Here is an 11,870-nt window from a genome sequence, read left to right as displayed (position 1 = left end):
AAGCAGACAAAAATGCATTTTCCAAATGCATTTCATCATCCAAGGATAACCACAATTTTCCCCTTCATACAGTTTCTTCTGGCCTATGTGTGCACATTGATTTATTTTTACAAACTGTGGATCATACTATGCATAAAGTTCTATATCCTGCAATTTTATTTACCATTTTATCGTGACCATTTCCTCCTATCTTTCCAAACATGAATTTTAATGAATACATAATTTTCCTTTGTGGAGTTGATATAATCAACTCTTGATTTTCTAAGCTAATGGAGGCAAATTATATTGGAAATGAGATGGCTATCTAATACCTACTAGGATAACCAGAGTTTGTCAAATTCCTCCTGCAATACAGAGAAGTTAAAGGGAAAGAGAAATGTCGAGTCTAAACAGAGAGTTGTTGAGCTTTCTTCTTTTCACAGGAAAAAAAAAAATATTGGTTAGCATTTCTTTGATATTAAATAGTGAAGAAGATTTTAGCAAGTTCCCCAAAGGTCTTAAATTAAGGATTGATTGATTAATATTCTATATAACTTTCCCCATTTCATTTCATCAATATGGCACTTTAGGCCTTTTCTCTCTTGCATCATTATGCACTGACCTTTCCATTGTTAATGCTTCTATTCTATGCCTGAGTACAGAGAATTTTTTCCCTCTTTTCAGAGATTAGCTGCAAAGAAAATTTATGTGACATTCAAAAGAATTATTTCCAACCTACCCTTTCAAATGCCTTTCTGACATCTAATGATGTAATTGAGCTACGTTAATTTTAGGGAGCATCTATATTTGCATAATAAAAAATTTGATTTTAATGTACTTCAAAATATGCATTGCTTCAAAATTAATGCAGTATATTTTGCAAAAGATACAAGCCACATTTAGTTTTGTTACTCTATTACAGCATACTTTGCATTTTCATGGTTTAGTTATAAAATGAGTCAATTTCAATATTGTAAGGTTTATTCACTATCTCCTGTTACCAATATGCAAATTTTCTCACTAAGAACCATTTGTTGATGTCCAGGGCACCCCCCAATACCAGCACTATTTTTAATACAGATTATATACACAATAACATTGTCTAAGCTCAACCTTCTCTGCATCTGTTCTATGTAACTCTACCTCTTCAGGATGATAAACGGACGCACATAAAATAGTGCTTTTTGACTATGAACTTAGATAAAACTAGATTTAACAAATTCCATGTTTCTTTACTAATAGTACCTCTTGGTGCCATTAAAGGAATAGTAGAATAAGAATAAAGAAGAATAAAACAAGATTTACTCTAAATCTCAAAAAGGACACAATATTTCCTCTTCTCCAGCAAATTACCAGGGAACTCTTACCCTTGCATCAAAGGACTGATTATTCTGGAATATACTGATCTAAGTACATCTTCACTATTTCAAGGAATATTTCCATTTTTCCAGTTTTCTCTTTGAGTTTGGGGATTCCAACCAAAGTGGGAAGAATAGCGTGAGTTGTAGGAAAGAGAAATGGACTGAGGACCACTCAGAGGGATGTGTACCAGGAAGGAGCTCTTGGACAAGAGTGCACACAATGACCCTGTCTCCACACCTCTGTCCCACGGCTCATTCAGCAGGTTTCTGCCCAGGCCTAGTTTCAGACATTTTCCAGTTTAAAGCAGTTTAAGATTGGTTTTTCTCCTCTTTGAAGGGTTTACCTTCAAAATATATCCTGAATCTCATCATTTTTTGCTACCTTGATCACTGTAGTTCTAGGTCAAGCTACCACCATTCCTCGAAGCACAACAACAATAGTCTTGTCATCATCGGTTTCTGGATACCCACCCTTGCTCCCCAGCATCTCTTCTTGACACAGTAGTTAGAGTTAATCCTTTAAGATGTAAGTCATATTTATGACTCCGTGGTGAAACCAAAATAGCTTCGTCTTATAGCCAAAACATCTGCCATGGCTTCTAAATACATAGAGGACCCAGCCCTTGCCCTCTCCCACCCCTCTACCAACTGATCTCCACAAACGTGCCTTCCCAGGCTTGCCTCCTTACTTTTCTGCAAATACACCAAGCATGCTCCCATTTTTGTCTTTGTACTTACAGGCCTCCGCCTCTGACAGTCTCCCCCCAGGATATCTGCTTTGTTTGTTAACTCCCTTCTTTCAGAGAGTAAATGAATGAATGAAGAACTTTAAAAATTTATACAGTTACTATTTTCCACAAGGGAAGCTGACATATGTGATAGAGCAGACAGCACCAGTTTGCTTGGCCTGAATTCTGTAGGACTGTATACATTTAATTGTTTTAAAAAAGATGCTAATGTGAGTATGAAAAATATTTAGGGAAACACAACTAGAGAGGAAAAAAAATCCTGAATTTCCTATTCTATATATTCTATATAATCTATTTAGGATTATATGGATCACAATAGACTGAGAGACAAATGCAGATGTCCTTCTGTTTGTCTATTTCTAGAATCAGCTGTGGCAGAACTGGAAATGATTCGGGACCTCTTCTACAATAACTTCCCCATTTTCAAAGTAAAATGAGACAAATGATGAAATGATTGCCCCCCAATCCCATAGCTGCTTTCATGAGTAGGATATACATTCTCTACCTCTCAAGGCCCCGTGCTTCTACTACCCCAGACATTTTATACTTTGTGCTGTACAGTAAGTTATCCAGAGGCACATGCATTGGCCATGGGGCCATAATTATATCTTCAGGGTAGAAATGAAAGAAAAGAAAGCAAGCTAAAATTTGGCTGCATTTCTTGGTTTAGGGCTGAGAAGAAAAAATCTGCTAAGCTGGGTATTTTTCCTTCTTACAACTTAAGATACAACTTCCAAAATGGCTTCCAGCTTTGCCTCACTGTCTGCAAAAAAAAAAAAAAAATTAAGCTCAAGTAGAAATGCATATGAAACTGCTGAAGAGGCTTACGGTTGTACCCTTTCCCATATCAATATTCTTTATGAAAGTTAAACAGTTTTAGTAAAAAGTCTATACATCCCTCTGGCAGAGAATACCCAAACCTTGAAGCCACCTTTTATGAATTACTTCTGAACATAAAGCCGAATATTTTCACATGTGATATACTCCTTAAAGCAACAGACAGTTTTAAAGATCAAAAAGAAAAACATTTAGTTTCTGAGTAAATACATGATTGTTTCTGTGTTCCTCTTCCCTATTTCCATCAACTTTTGGGGATTTGATACTGTAGCTTTTAAGAAAACATTCTGACGCGTATTTATAAATGTTCCTGATTTTTTAAAGAACGCAGAGTGTATCCAATCATGAAGCATGTAAACTAACTGTGAGTTCCCTTTCCTCCCTCAGAGTGTTTTTACGTGCCACTGTCAAATACATGGGCCACCTCACACCCTCCCACTAATGCAGGACAGAACAGTATCAGAAATGTGGACTTGAATAACTATTGTCAGAGGCATTTATAAATAAAAACAAACTTGAGGGCATAATATATTCTTACAAAAGAAATGTTGGTGAATTCTAAAAAGAGCCTAAGAATAATTCCACTTCATTTGTGGGAGAATATTACTGGGCTTCTTTTCCATGGTGTCACTCGTTTTCCACACTCTCTCTTACCATCTACTCTGCAGGATTACAATAAGAAGGAATAAATTTTAAAGTAATTTCAGAAGAGGGGACATGCTGTATATACACCTCTCTGTACTGATCAACTTGCACATAAGCAGGCTAATTTCTATTTTCAGAGACCTTTATTAATATTGGTTTTTCTATAAAACTTTTATGAGCGTGGGCAGTCATTTGGCCTTATCAGCATTTCCATCCACACACCAAGTAAGCTAAAGTAGCCGTTTAGATGGAAAATCAGTTGCAGTTTGAATGAGGTATATGCCCATATCCCTCAGTGCCAGGTTGAGCTATTCCCTTCCTTACTATTTCTGTACTCCTTACACCTGCTGGCCATTTTGCAACTTCTTTTGCTCTCTTAAGCAGACCTGTTCTACTGCTATTCTTTTCCATCATGTTTGTAAAATCCATTTAGCTCCATGATAATACCATTGCTTTTTAAAATACTTATTTGTAATAAATGAAAATGGAGTAACTGCTTTGCACCCAATAAACACCCAAATTTATTACCAGGGGAGCCAAATAAATCAAGATGATTGTTTGCCTAGTTCTACCTAATTCTACCACACACACATGCGCACCCCCCCCACACACACATATAAATGTGTGTATGTATTATGACCTGGTCAAACCCATGGGAAGTTTCAAAGACAGTAGGGGTGATAACATCCTTCCTAGGAGCCAGAAACCTGGAAGGAGGCATGTACCACCCACTGGGAGTGATTATGTTTGTGATTAACTACAAATTCTATAGATTTCTGTATTCACAATCTCAGCTGGGAAGCTAGCACTAAAATGGGAGATTGAGACAGAGGCCAAATCCTTTAATTTTCTTTCCCAGTAATAATTTTGGCAAAAGATATAGTTTAGTATTAAAATTTAAAGAATAAAAGAAAGAGGATCAGCATCTGGGAAAGAGTCCTAGGAGGCAGAGTGAAACTTTTAGGGGTGTTCCACAAATTGCACACAAAATAAAAATTTGAGTATAAATGTGGTCTTGTAGCATCTGTTCCCATTTTCTCTCATCTCTCTTCTTTCCTTCTTCCCCATTTTCTTGGTCTGTTAATGAGGGTTTTCCACATCTCTTGAATAAGAAAAAATGTGCTTGTGTCTTATTTTTCATTTCCAATTTAACCAGAAAGGTCACAGAGACATTTTAAAATAGTACTTCTTGGTAATATTTTAAGGCTGTAAAAATCTCTTAATTCTCAGAGGTTCCACCAGAATCACCAACCTTTTTACTTGATGACTATCCCCAAGAAGAAATACCAAATACCATTTTCTTTTCCCCCCCCGCTTTGTATGCAAGGTGAAAAAGAGTATCAGAGAGAAGAAATGGGTTCTAAATGGTCTAGGTCAGCATTTCGGCCAAGACCATACACACTGACATGTGATATCACGTGATAATCTGTTTTTGTTATTAGATCAAATTCAGAAAAAGGTCACACAGTTCAAAATAGCCCTTAAAATTAAATCAGAAGGTTGTCCCATTTCAACCCTTTCTGAGAAGAATTATATTGTATCCCAGATGCACGTCGATCAGTCCTATCTGTTAAAGCTTCTTGCTTTTCCCTCCAGAGGTTCTTCCCTTCTGGGGAAATGGCCAAAGAGGCTAGGTGTTTCTCTTTCACCCTTGAAATCCATTCTTTGGCTTCTGATCTGTGGCAGGGCATACTTAATAGGGTAAGGTTAATTGGAGTGAGGTTTTGCAACATCTTCCCCAAAGATCTTTAAATCCTCAAACTATAATACAAATAGGTGATTAATTTCTGTTTTAGCGAGCTCACTATCTGGACGGCTTACAACTTTGGGCTCCACTGTGAGTTAGAAAAGAAAGTATCCAGGTGTCATCTTCGTTTTTGTTTGGTTTTGATTTTGCCTGTTTCCTCCATAAAAATTTGTAATTGCCTTCACTTCATGCTATCGTCCTCCACTCTGTCCCTTTCTGGTGACACAAAGGCTGAAAAGTCTTAACAGCATGACGTAAGCAGGACCACAGCTGTACCACTTCCGGCATCACTGGACTGACACTGGAGATGGCCATCATAACGCCAGTCAGCTGCATCCAGCCACTCCGGGGACAGAGGGAGTGGAGGCAAAGGAAAAGGGGGAAGACTGTCTGTTAAGTTCCTGCTGTGCTGGGCATTTTGAACCTTGTTTTGTACCCAGTATAGTATTGGGTAATTTTACAACAATGCTTTAAGTTGGATTCTCCTCATATTAAAGGTGATGGACTTGAAGATCAGATAGGTCTGTGTGATACCTGTAGCACGAAGCAATTATTTCAGGCTCAGAAAGAGGATTTTATGGACTGAATATTTGTGTCCCCCACTCTCCAAATTTATTTGTTGAAGACCTAACCCCCAGTGTAATGGTACTTTGAGATAGTGAGTAGGGAAAGGGTTAAGGTATAGGCAAGGAGAGATAGGAGGCCCCTGACTAGGCTCTGGAACTATTCCTGGCAGGCAGAGATGCTGAGACAGAGCAGAACAAGAGATAAAGGAACAAACCAGAGTACTTTGCCCTGGGTATTTTTTTTTTTTTAATGGCAATTACATCGTCACCACAGAAAATGATCAGACCTCAAAGAAGAAGTAAACCATGAAGGATGTTATCAATAGTCCTTGCTCAGACCAAGATGGCAGGAGAATTTCAAGGCCACCAGCTTCCTAGTCAGTTCTCAATAAAAGACTGCCAATGAAAGCCCACAGTGGCAACCCATTCGGGACCCTTCTCACTCTAGAGAGCTTTTTTCTTCTTTCTGTTTTCACCTTCACTTAATAAACTATCATCTCACCTCTCTGTGTCTGCGAGATTCATTCTTTGACTCTTCAAGACAAGAACCCTGTAACAATGGGGGCTTTGGGGGGCAATTAGGGTTAGATGAAACCATTGGGCTGGGGCCCTCATGATGGGATAGTGCCCTTATAGAAGAGATACCAAAAGTTTGTGCTCTCTCCACTCTCTCTCTCTCTCTCACTCCTCCCACTCCTTGCCTCCCATGTTCCCACAAAGAGATCATGTGAGCACATAGTGAGAAGGCACCATATGCAGCTCAAAGGGAGAGATCTCATCAGAAGCCAACCATGTTGGTACCTTGATCTCAGACTTCCAGCCTCCAGATTTGTGAGAAAATCATTTTCTGTTATTTAGCCATCCAGCCTACAGTATTTTGTTATGGCAGTCTGAGCAGCCTGAAACAGAAGATTTCCTTGGCATTTTATTTAGAAAGAGTTGGAAATAATCTCTGAGACTGGAATTTCTATTCCCAAAAATATGGAAGATGGTAGAGAGTAGCTAGAAAATGTGGAAGAAAAACATTTTTATATATAAAGTGTTTTGAAATGCATTAATCTGATGCCAGAAAGTTAAGAGAAATGCTTAGATACCAGAAATCTGAGAGGGAGAATCCACAGAGGAGTGAAAACACGGAAGCAGGCTTTTGCCCTCAGGCATCTGCCGATTCTTGATAGCCTAGAGAATTTTAACTGACTAAAAAAAGTGAGGTGTAGACCAGGGTCCATCCAGAAGGAAGATCAGATCAGAGACTCAAAACTAAAGCCAAGGCCATGGAAAGGAAATAGCTACAGAAGGTAAACTTAATACACACACATACACATGCCTATACACACACACAAATGGAAACTATGGGGATAAATACATGTCTTTAAATGGGAAAAATGGGGGGGGGAAGCAAAATGTGTCTCCCCTGAGATTTCCTAACCACTGTTGTGCAGGTGGAGGCTGGATACTACATGACCTATGTATTCTTCACTTCCCCCTCAGCAAAACATACACTAGAAATTGGCCTTATAAGGAGTCTGACTCAAGCTTTAGTCAACTTGTTTAGTTACCATGGTTCAGCATATCAGCCCTTGGCAAGCTGACATAAGGGCAAAGAAACATGCTGGGCACCTGAGAGAACAAGAGGGAAGAAAAGGTGGATGGAAGTAAGAATTAATGGTCTCAATCATGTGCCAGATGCTCTGTGCTCACTATTCTATTTGACTCTCACAGCCTGTGAGGTAAGCATTGCTCTTTCCATTTAAAGATTAGGTCATGGACATTCAGTGAGGAATGATAACTTGTTAAGGTACACACAGCAAGGGCATGGTGGTGCTATGGTAGTAACCCAGTTCTCTGGTCACCAAAGTCCTTTGTTTATTTACAGTAAAAGCCATGTCCCATGACAACGTCTATAACTTACAAACTGAAGTTTGATGAACGAAGAATGTAGACTTCACATGGATGTCATTAAGATCTAAGTAGGCTTACGTTTGTTTGTTCTACTGCCATACTGTCCTCAGGCAATGCTAGAAGACTCTTTTAAAGTTCCAGGTCCTCAGGAGGTTATTTTAGTGGTCCTGGAAATTGTAAAACAAATTGTTGTGAACAGGCTTTTTAAATTGTTTCTTGGCAGGAATGGAATAATCAAGTGCAATGATTTTAATTGATTACAGAAGAATGTTCCTTTGAGCTGATGCAGCAAGACTTTCTGGTCTGTTTGTGGCTTAAAATGTGAATTGATGCAATGACTACCCATGTTAGATTTTGCTATTGGAAAAGTCTTCAGTGGGAAAAATTAGAAATGCTTAAAGTCACGTGACTTGTTTCTTAAAGGATACCTTCCAAGCATCCTTTAAGAAACAAAAGTGATTTATTCTCTGTAGCCTCCCTGCTTAAATCTTACTCTGATTATTCTTTTTTCTCAATCTCAGAATTTAGGTCTCTGAGTAGAGACATGATGAAGACCATACAGGTGTAGGATTTTCAGCTCTGCCACTAACGAGCTGCGTGAGCCAAATTGTCAAACCCTCTGGCTTCCGTGCTTTCCTTTCCGAAATGAAGCAAACAATGATGGCTACTACTCCATGCCTATAATGTGATCATGGTTAAAAAAGATAATATCTTAATATGTTACCTGAAACAAGACAGGTGGTCAATGAATGCTAGCTGATAGTAGTAGTAGTAAAAGTACTAGTAGAAAAAAATAACTTTCACCATCTCCGGATATTAGAATAACATCTTATATTACTGAAAGTTTGTGGGTGTAATCCTTGGACTGGCGGTTGATAATTCTTTGAGATTTCTAGAGAATTAGAGAAATTTAAAAAAATGGAAGATAATGAAAAAGAAGGACACAGAAAACTATATTCTAGCAAGCTGGATGTGTATATGTAGAAAATATCTATAGCAATGACTAGGTCTTATAGGCCATTTGTCTGTTCCATGATCCAGTCCAGTCCAGCCTGGCCGCCTATGTTAGTTTGCTGTATGTGACTGTATAATGTACCACAAACTGCATGGCTTGAACAACAGAAATTTCTTGCCTCACAGTCCTAAAGGCTTCAAGTGCAAAATCAAGGGGTGTTGGAAGGGTTGGTTCCTTCTGAGCACTGTGAGGGAAGGATCTGTTCTAGGCCTCTCTCTTTGGCTTGTAGACATTTACCTTCATGTTCACATAGTGTTCCCTCTGTGTCTTCACATTGTCTGCCCCTGGGCATGTCTCTGTGCCCAGATTTTCCTTTTTTATAAGGACACTGCCATATGGGAGTATGGCCAACCCTGGCGACCTTATTTTAGCTTGATTACTTCTGTAAAGACTCTTATCTGCAGATAAGGTCATGTTCAGAAGTCCTGGAGGTTAGGACTTTAACATAGTGATTTGAGGTGGACACAGTTCAACTCATAACCCTGCCCTTGGCTCTCCATGTCCTTCTCACATCAAACTATAATCACCCCACCCCAGCATCCCTTAAAATCTTAACCTGTTCCAACATCAACTCTAAGTCCAAAGGTCACTTGCTATCATCTAAATTAGGTAAGGTTAAGAGTTAAGGTACTCATTCAGGGGCAAAATTCCTCTCCAGCTGTGAATCTGTGAGGCAGTTACCAAGTTATATGGCCAGGGGTCAGAGAGTATATGTACAGAGATTCATAGGTGCCAATATTGGCTAATAAAGAAGTCATGTGTTCTGATTTCTAGCTTCAGTTTGGGGGAATAGCATGAATATCTTATTTTTTGTCCCTCAAGATATTTATTAGAAAAACTGAAGATAGGAGAAAAATGAGAGATACAGGAGACTATATACACACTGAAAAGCCTGATGTATAGATCTAGAAAAATCTTCCTGCTGTGGAATGTGGAATCTTAAAAAGAAGTGACTTTTCAATCAAAGGCTGGGTGACAAAATTATGCAGGGTTGCAGATGCAGGGTATATTTTTGCCTTGAATAGAGGTAGTGATCATGTAATTGTAAAGTACCTAAAACCTCAAAACCTAACTCACAGTCCTTCTTTCTAAACAACACAATTTCTGATAAAAAGCACCAAAACTACCTAATATACAATTTTGCCCACATAATCACCCTGAAAGCATTTATGTAATCAAAAGCAACCTCTGGGAATGGAAACTGGAATCTGGAAGTGAAACTCAAGAAAGATTTCATCATTGCACAAACAATTTCAAATTAAGCACTAATCAGAGGGGAAAATTAGGTTTATTCACAGGGGCCACTCAAAATAACCCTCTTAATAATGTAGAAATTGGCTGTAGCTAAAGTCCCACAAGTCTAGACACAAATACATTTAAAATACAGCAAAGCCAGTCAATATAAAATGTAGCAAATACAAGAAGTCAATGTAAAATAGATTTCCCAGATATGAGAAACATGGTTCCAGGATTGTAAGCAAACTGCTCAAGAAAAAAAATCTGTGATTTAGCAGAATTTTAGGCTTACAAGAAATGTCTTTACTTTTATTAGTGTCTTGGTCTTAAAATGTCATTTCCTATTTCCCTTTTGCTAATCAAGACAGATACCTACCAAAACCAAAAGGGTCACTAGGCACTGAGGTCATGTTTGTCAAGCTAAAAACAAAATAGTAATCTGAAATAAAGGGAAAAGGAGAATAAAAAGAGGGACAGAAGATAGTAGCCAGTCGACGTTGGGTGCCATTTTAAACCCACTTGGAGTGGAATTCAGCGAGACTCTAAGAGTGTACATAGAATTAACTGACTCCCCCCATGCCCCAGCCTTCCTAGTTGCCCCTAAGCCTGTGCCCCATGCATCTGTGGCTGATTCAAGCACAGGTTTTCTGGTAAGAGGGCCTGGCTTCCTCGGAGGGGATGACCAGAGGCAGAGTTGGAACTACGATTGCTGTGAGTAACAGTCCCATCCTTAACATGTGTCCTTTAATTGTTCTCATCCTTCCTCGTCCCCACTACGTCTTTTGTCTTTTCTTTTTTTCAACGCCTTCACCCTCTCTTATGCCTCTCTGGCTCAAGACCCTCGTACGAACATTGTTTCTTCCTGCAGATGGCCAAAGAGTTTGCTGACCTCTGCCTTCCTTCGTGTAATTTTCAAACACACTTGCTCCCACACCTTGCAAATGAGCCCCATCTGAACCTGCAATCACACCGGGCTGCCTCACATTCCTAGCTGGAGAATATCTGGTCTCCAGGCAATCAGGGAGGAGCATTCTGTCTTCAAAAAAGATACTAAGTGAGGGGGGACGCAGCACTTCCTTTCTGCGCTTGTGCTTGGGGCGGTGGCAGCAGGCGTGTCCTCAACGTGGGCGAGTTTGTGGATCTGTCTGTGTCACAGAAACACCAGCAACCACATCATCTGTGCCAAGGACCACTCATCCATCCAGCTGAATATGGCCGAGGTTGACAAGGTTCAACGGCCAGTTTAAAACCTACACTGTGGGGCCATTCGCAGGATGGTGAGTCCAATGACTCCATCCTCTGACTGACCAAGACCTACCATATCGTTTCAAAGAATTTCTGACTGAAGAGGATCACAGATGTGGGATATTTGTCACAAATAGTGAACCCCCCCCCCCAAAAATAAGATACTAAGTGCTCTCTTCCCCTGAAAGCCCTCTAAAGTTGAGGGGAAGAGTTTATAAGAGATTCGAACCAAATTTTACAAGCTGGACCAACTTTCCCAGTGATGAGTGATTTTACAAAAAGAGAGTAGCCAAAGAGGTTTTCAACTCTTGTCATCAACACATGAATGATACAGATAATGTCAGAGATAACAGTTGGTCTAAAGCTGCACTAACCAATTTGGATGATCATTAGCCACAAATGACTATTCAAACTTAAAGTAGTTTAAATTAATTAAAGTTTCATTCCTCAATCACAACAGCTACATTTCAAGTTCTCAGTAACCACAGGTAGCTGGTGGCTACTGCACTAGATCATGTAAATATGGAACATTTCCAGCACCACAGAAATCTCTATTAGACAGCACTGGAAATACCTGCATTGGCAGAG

General features: G+C 39.3%; 1 pseudogene; it reads left to right on the top strand.

Moving 5' to 3' along the window:
• The first annotated feature begins 5,567 nt into the window (after positions 1-5,567).
• LOC110585488 lies at positions 5,568-11,379 on the top strand (annotated as a pseudogene).
• Positions 11,380-11,870: the final 491 nt, after the last annotated feature.

Source organism: Neomonachus schauinslandi, chromosome 9 (assembly GCF_002201575.2).
Source record: "Neomonachus schauinslandi chromosome 9, ASM220157v2, whole genome shotgun sequence".
In the NCBI taxonomy this organism is placed as follows: Eukaryota; Metazoa; Chordata; class Mammalia; order Carnivora; family Phocidae; genus Neomonachus; species Neomonachus schauinslandi.
The sequence above is the reverse complement of the archived record's forward strand: the minus strand, read 5'-3'. Positions and strand labels throughout refer to the sequence as shown.